General features: G+C 32.2%; 1 long non-coding RNA gene across 1 annotated transcript; it reads left to right on the forward strand.

The window, feature by feature from the left end:
- Positions 1-201: 201 nt before the first annotated feature.
- On the forward strand, positions 202-5,982 carry LOC148779767 (uncharacterized). Its single transcript, XR_016043521.1, has 2 exons — positions 202-388; positions 5,359-5,982. It is a non-coding gene; the product is annotated as an uncharacterized LOC148779767 (long non-coding RNA).
- Positions 5,983-8,554: the final 2,572 nt, after the last annotated feature.

Raw genomic sequence — 8,554 nt, forward strand, 5'->3', positions numbered from 1 at the left:
TGGGCGGCAAGAGACGTGCTGCCCATATGAATATTTTTTAAAATATATATATATATATATATATATATGTTGGTGACACGAACTGTGCTGCCCAGCCCAGGTTGGGCGACAAGGACCATGTCGCCCGGGTGGCACGAAGTCTGCCGCTAAGCCCAGGAGGGTTTTTAAATAAAAGGGGTGGCTCTCCCCCATTTTTCCTTCACTTGCTATGGGGTCTCACCCCCTTCTTTTGTTTTTTGATTTCAAACTTTCCAACCCTATCCTATTGGGTTTTCCTCGAAAATTCCATTTGAAACAAAAAAAGGACTGATTATCGAGGATGGACGGCGAGGAACGTCAGTGAACACTCGGATCTGGTCATATCCCGTGAACAAAGGGGCAAGAGAAGGTAAGCCTCCAGCTTTTGAATTGTTTGATGAAATGCTCAAATGAATGTTGGCTTGTTAACTTTTTTTTTTTTTTTAAGGATTGCACATCACCTGCTTCGACTTGGGAGGGCCTCAAAAACAATGATCTTGTTTTCCAATTTCCGAAATAAAAGATGACTTGTAAAGATTTTATGGAATACTTTTGTTGTGATCAGATTTTTTTCGAAAAAGATGCACAGACATGCCCGAAATCTTTATTCGAAATGCTTCTGACATGCTCGTGAACTGTTCAGTAATTTTGGATGACTGTCTCTGCCCCCATAGTCTAGGGATGGTAGGACAACTATATTGCACCTTTGGGTGTAAAATGATCAAAATACCCCCCCAGTGCAAAATGACCAAAATACCCTTGAGGATAAACTCTACCTTTTGGGGTAATTTTGAATGATTGTTTCTGCCCCCATAATATCGGGATAGTAGAATAACCATATTTCCCCTCTCCGTGTAAAATGACCAAAATACCCTTGAGTGTGAACTCTACCTTTTGGGGGTAATTTGGAATGGTTGTTTCCTAAAAAAATAGGAGAAATTAAAGAAATAATTACCCTATTAAGAATTGTCGAAATAATAAACTTAAAAAAATTTAAGGGTGTTGCTATGGGGAAAATTTATTCATTAAGAATTATATAGGGAAATTATTGGTAGCAAGTAGAAGAAAAACAAAAAATTAAGAAACTCACCTCTAACTGTCCACGTAACTTGAAGCATTTTATAAATGACAACTCCACCTTTCCCCCCCAAAGAAGCCTTACGTAATTTGCCTGTGTAGAAAAAAGCATGAAAAGTAAGCCATATGAAAAATAGTGTTAGAAAATGAATTAATTGTAGCAAACATGAAATTTGTAGTCCATTGTTGCAATTAAAACTCAAACAGAATTCATTGGTACTTAATTAACCAAAATTTTAAAATCAAATCATTACGATTTATGATCATCTTATCACGATCGTTGATTTGTATTAGCGCCAAGTTAGCATTGTTAGATTGTTAGGGCTGGACATGAGAGGGAGATAGAGATAAATGCCTACGTGTGAGACCACATTGAGAGAGAATTTTAATTATAATAAAATTAGGAATCAATATATATTAATAGCATATTTGTATTGTCAAAAAGTCCCTCACAAAAACTTTATGGGTTAGTAATTATATTTATTACAAATAGCATTACATTACAAAAGGTGTAATTATAAGTTATTTTTTAATTATTATATATTCACGAATATAATTAATTTTAGGAAACTTTATTTGTCTAATTTTATGCCGTTGTGCCTGGTCACATGCATTTTATTTTGCTTCTTAGGCAATAGTTTAAAAGTATTGCAGGCTCAATCTAAATGGAAATAAGACTTCATGAACATGTTACTCTAATATTTAGTTATGGCAAAACCTTGAAGAGTGCATTCTTGCAATATATCATTTGATCTATTACCAATTATATAGTGCAAATTAGATTGTCTAGCTCTTGATATTGTTCTCAAAGAGAAATAAACACTGATTCAAAATTGGATGTTTCATCAAGTTAAATGTACATTTTCTCGCTGGGTAAAACCAGAGGTATCATTAAGACTCTAGCTTTTGGAATATAGTCCTCCACTTAACCCAGCCATCAAACTACGAAAAGAGAAAACATGAAAGGAGCTTAAGAACAAACATGGAATTGTATTAAAAATCACGTCTTAGAATTATAGATAAAGCGTAATCTTTGTAGATGCACAAGTCGGTGTTTAGATGCTTACGATCTTTCCTGCTCATTTTCTTTTGAATATATCACCTAGTGGCTCTAAAGTTGATACTAAAGTTTCAGAAGAAATAAATCCTCCCAAATAGCTTATTTGCTTGATGTAATAAATGTAATTTTGCTCCTACATAAGCATGGTACACTGTAATCAATTTTAAGCTTGGATAAACATAGCATATAAGGAGCCTTTCTTCATAGCATTGCCATGTGGTAATCTTACCTACATTGAATAAGTATTTTTGTATTACTCATGGAGTTTATGAGTTTGAAAGCATTCAACTATGTATAAATTCATTATTGCTTCACTTCCATGGTATCGCAACTCCATGGTTACAAACATGGAAAATTACATGCATACCATAAAAGATGTAGAATTATACAGAGGTCCAATGTTTTCCTAATTTTATATAGAGGTTCATCTCCTATATATGTTTTCAAATTTTTCCCTCGATTCGACGTTCCTAACATCAAACTGGCTTTTATTTTATTTACTTTTTGATTTTTCTAAAATGTAGGGTTGTGACCTTTGTTTGGAGGCACTTCAGACAAGTTCAATGTCTGAAATATCAAACTGCCCTAAAGCTGAGTAGTTCGAGGTTTGAAACTTTGAACTACCTCAATGGGCCAGTCCAATATTTTAGACATAGGGCTGTCATTAGGTGTCTTCTTTTTTTTCCGACAAGTAGAAGGGGTGAAAACCCTAATTTGAACCATTCTTCACATCCTCAGGAACCCAAACCGCCCCACACTCCCAACCCCACCCCCTATTCCCTCAAAACCTCTCTCTATCCCCATACTCTTTGGGATTTAGCACTCTATTGTTCTACTCAAGTTGCATCGGAAGTCTGAATTATGTACATTTTTATTTTTTTTTATTTTCTTTTTTTATAGTGGCACTCTAAGGTTCCAGTCATCCATGGAATTGGAGCTCTAAGATGGTTACAATTCAATCATATTCATCATCCTTCCAAGGAAGTTATCGTTATATATTATTTGCCAAAAAGATTATTTTGTTCAATGATTATGCCATTGTAAATATGAGAAGATTTTGGGAGGACAATTCTTCATATTTCCAATTAAAATTTTTATTTTTCAGTCTGTTTTTAATGAACTTATGCCATTGTAAACAATAGTATTTTTAATTTGTAAAAAATACTGTTTGTGAAAACTATTTAATAATATTTTAAAGGTTTTAAAGTACGAATATTAGTTGTTCAAGAAATATTGAGAGAAAAGGCATCCTTCCGCATTGTTTTCTTTTACCACTACTCCCCCAAGTAAAAATGATATATATATATATATATATATATTTTGATCCATGTTATATCACTAGCTTCTTTTTTTTTTGTGCCGGACCAAAAAATTGAGTTTAGCCTGGTACAAAAAATGTGCCACACCGGTCCGACACATTAATTTCAAAAGCATGTTCAAAATATAATCAAGGGGGGGGGGTGTCTAGAAAATACAGTCAAGGGGTTTTCAATAATTTTCCCAAATGTTAACTATCAATTTATAAGAAAAATTTGATTTTTTTAAAAATGGATGAGATAACAGTAAATTAAACAATTAGTTATTACTACAGATAGAGTGATTTATTAAAAATGCTTTGTACATGGATTGATAGTGGAATATAAGGAGATTGATGTTCTTAGGAAATCTAAACTAACTCATTCTCTTAGTATGAGAATTTACAAAAATTAGAGTGAAAAACAACAGAGAAGAAATCAAACTCCTATATATTCTCTCCTAATAATAGAGAATAGCCATTGTGGTATGTGTTTTGTACATAACATTAGTTTAATATATTTTTTGTATTTTCTCTTTTGTATGATTTTATTTTATTTTTAATTAATATATATCATGGTAAAATGATTGAATTTTGGCTTGGGATTTTCAACATTTAATATATGGAAAACTAAAATTTTAAGTGCAAGTATCCTTTATTTTATATATAATTGTCTCAAACAGAAAAGACATTTAAGATTTAAGGATAAACAACTTTCATTTTCTGCTCATTATTTTTAATTATTTTTGAAGTTACCATTATAGAGTACTTTTACTTTTCAATTATTTATAACAAATACATGAGCTATTACAATAAATACTTAAAGTTTTAAAATTATGAATGCTCTTTGTTCTGGAAATAAATATTCACAATTTAAAATAAGATGATTAAATTTTAGGAAAGAGACATAAAAAGTCCCACTTACTCTATACTTTTAAGAAAGAATTTATAAATTGCTTGGAGTTAAATATATAAAATTAGAATTACAGATAATCATGTGTTCACTTAAAAAGCTTCGAATAGATATGGATCAAGTACTAAAAAATAGATGATCTAGGGATTCTAAGCTAAGTCATTCTTTCAATGAGATTTAAGCAAAGATTATTTGTTTTTTATCATGGAAAAACTCTTAAATCTATGTTGAACTACTAAGCAATTCATTTTTGTTAGGTGTTTATTATTATAACAAAGTTGGATGTATAATCGTAGAAAAGTTCTTTAATATGCTAAACTACTTAGGTTGTATAAGTTGATTGGTATAGCAAAGTTGGATGTTTCGGTCATATCAAGAGCTTGGAATAGATATGGATCTAGTATCGGGAAAGAGATGATCTAGGGATTCTAAGCTAAGTCATTCTTTCAAAGAAAGATTTAAGCATGATTATAAAGTTGTTTATCATGGAAAAGCTCTTAAATCTATGTTGAACCACTAAGCAATTCATTTTTGTATAGGTGTTTATTGTTATAGCAAAGTTGAACGCATGATCGTAGAAACATTCTTTACTACGCTTAACTACTTAGGTTCATTTATATTGTATGTGTTGATTGGTATAGCAGAGTTGGATGTTTCGGTCATAGATAAGTTTTTAAACCATGCTTTAACTTCTAAGCAATTTATTTGTATTATATATGTTGTTTGGTATTGAGGATTTAGATGTTATGATTAGAGAAATGTTCTTAAAACCATGTTGAACTTCTAAGCAAAACATATAATATTATGTTATCTTTTCTAATTAGAGACAAGCTATTTAAAAAAATGCATCTATATATCAATGTTAGTACTCCATCTATATCTTTGGTTAGAATATAGAAATATTTGTTTTGCTTAAAGTGTCATTCTTTGATGCATTAAGTCAATTTAATTTTCAATAATGTTTGTTCTAGTTTAAGTAAATATTTTGTGTTTTAGATATTATGGCACATCAAGGTGATCTTGATGGAGGAGCAAATGACAGGGTTCTATTATACTTGAAAGACAACTACATCTGTCATTCTCAAAATCCTATCCAGCATGCAGATTAACTTGCAAGCAAGTTGATCTACAAGGTCTTTCTAATGGATTCAAGTCATTGAAATCACATCGGGTCTTTAACTCATACTTGAAGACTGCTTTTATGCATGTAATTTGTTGTGGAGATTGGAGACATGGACTGCTTCATTGGGTCGACTGGGAAGAGACATCCAAAAAATTCAATAAGTACTAAAATATTAGGATTTAAATACCGGGATATGCAAGTCAAAATTATTACCTAATCTTAGTTGATGGACCACAAGATGGACCGACACCAGCTACAATTTGCTCATGTTCCCGTATTGGTGGTTTGAACGGATGCTTTGCATCACACAAGTGAACATTAGAAGCTACCAACATCATACATGCCACATCTTTGTTGTCATTTAATTTTAGTAAGTCCATGTTTGTCCATGTTTGGCGAATGTTTTTTTTTACATAATTGTTACATTGTTTAGGTTGGATCGTGTGATAATCTGCATATGTACCTTTTCATTACTCTAATGTATTATTCCCTCTATACAGTGTGAGTTTGAGATTCCCGCCCTTGTAGTAAATCCATCCATCATTAAGGTTCGATCAAAGGAACTATCATAACCACAAAGCAACCTCATTCTATTAATGGGCATTATTAAAACTTAACTAATAAATATAAAATTAAGGTGAGGTGGCCCCAATCAAAGGATACTCTGGAGCCTAAATCCCCAAACAAATCACCTTTTAATATTGTTACACAAAATTGAACAAAATTCACTGCGTAAAAATATGAATATTGTGCCTCAAAAGAAAAAAAAAATTTACATGGCTTCATGAAATGAGAAATGAATGAGAACCTATTGACTAGAAAAAATGACAAAAGAGAAGAAGAATGACTGCAATAGAACTTCTCAGATTCAAAGAGGAAAATTCAATATGGAAAATGTGGTTTTCAAGTGGATAGATCTTTTTCTTAATGGACATTATTAAAACTTAACTAATAAATATAAAATTAAGGTGAGGTGGCCCCAATCAAAGGATACTCAGGAGCCTAAATCCCCAAACAAATCACCTTTTAATATTGTTACACAAAATTGAACAAAATTCACTGCGCACAAAATTGAACAAAATTCACTGCGTAAAAATATGAATATTGTGCCTCAAAAGAAAAAAAACATTTACATGGCTTCATGAAATGAGAAATGAATGAGAACCTATTGACTAGAAAAAATGACAAAGAGAAGAAGAATGACTGCAATAGAACTTCTCAGATTCAAAGAGGAAAATTCAATATGGAAAATGTGGTTTTCAATTGGATAGATCTTTTTCTTAATAGAAAGGTAAAAGTGGGAAAATAACAATTCAAGATAAGAGAGAAAGACCAAACACCAGAAAACCCACATATTTATATAGAATTTGAGTAACTGATAACTAGTAAAAATGAGGATAAATCCTAAATAGAGCAACTATTTCCATTATAATCCTAAATCAAATTAACTCATATAACTACCACATCTGTGGTTGTATGCAATATGAACCCAAATGTTGTAAACTTCAATATACCAATTAAATCAAATTTATTGTTACATAATTTTAGATAAATTATTTTATTGGAATACAATATATACCTATAATTTTCTTAGATGGATGATGATTAGAATGAAATTGTAAACATCTAGAGCTCTATTTTCATAAATGATTGAAACTTTATCGTGCAACAATAAAACAAAGACATAAAATAAAAATAAAGAAATACCTAATTCAGGCTTCTAGTGCAACTTGAATATAGCAGTGGAGCGCTAGATCCGTAGGAGTTTGGGAAGAGAGAGAGAGAGATGTTATACGTCATTTTTGACGTAATTGTATCCTTGAGGCGAATAAGGAGAGAGTAAGTAGTAACCTGGTCCCGTCGGTACCCAAGACACCGCTAGACCGTGGGAACACTGCAACAATAAGCTTAAAACTGGACGACCTCTAAAGACACGTCAGAATGACCTCAACTTTCATGATAGGGTAGTTTTGGATGCCCTACGGTATGTCTGACAAGTTTTGATAATATGTGATGAAACTTGGTTTTCAAATTCAGTTCCTATCATGCTAAAAATAGACTATATAACTACAACCCTATTTCCTGAATCTTAAAACAATACTAGTCCACCGTCATTAGATTCAGAACATAAAAAAACCCCAGGGACCAAATTTGGGTTCAATCGAGCCTTCTGAGACCATTATGGACCTAACTTACCATAAAATGATGGGTTTTACACTATTGCGATGTAGCCTCGTTGAACTAAATTCCATTTATGAAAACTGTGTTTTTTTATTGGGGGATAATTTTCAATTGCTCATAACTCGCTTGTTTTGAGTCCAATCAAGCTCAAACTTGGGCACGAGCTAGATCTTGACGACTCGATCGTTTTGATATATGGCACGCATCATGGCATGCCCAAAATGAGAGAATTTCTATAGAGAAGATGAGCTCGAAAGCATGAAAATTCAAGTTTTATACAAAAGAACATCTCATACTTTGAGAGGCCCTAACTTAAGATCCCGATGGCGGATCAATTTAAATATGGGTCCGTTGCGAACGAATTGAGAAGAGCTACAATTTGGTATAACTTTTATGTATGATTGGAGATCAAATGACACAAATTTTGAGGTTAAAAATGACACGATTTTCGAATCGCTGGAATCCCATTTCCAGTGACTTCCCAAATTTGAAATATACTTAAACGAAAACCAAGTCGAACAAAATTTATTGCAAAATGATCGTGACAATGTCCTATTCAAATGAAGACTCAGAACGTCATAGATTGTGTCGGATTGGTCGTCAAGTAATGACAAAGTTTATAGACTTGGCTGGATTTTGGGTTCTTCCTAAAAAATCTATTTCAAGATGATCAAACGTCAACAATAGTTCAAGCATCGATTCTATGAAGATTGATCGCACGAATTACCATCGTAAGCGTTTGGAAAAGCTCCTGAAGTATAGTAATAGTAAGAGGCCCCTCATAGAAGGATGGTTTTGTCATTTATTGAAAAGACTTAGGGGTACTTTGGTTATTTGATTAAAAAAAGGGATTATTATTTTAATTAATTTAATATTATTTTTTGACAA

Source organism: Amborella trichopoda, chromosome 11, assembly GCF_054954075.1.
Source record: "Amborella trichopoda isolate Santa Cruz 75 chromosome 11, AtrichopodaSantaCruz75HAP2 v2.0, whole genome shotgun sequence".
Taxonomy (NCBI): Eukaryota; Viridiplantae; Streptophyta; class Magnoliopsida; order Amborellales; family Amborellaceae; genus Amborella; species Amborella trichopoda.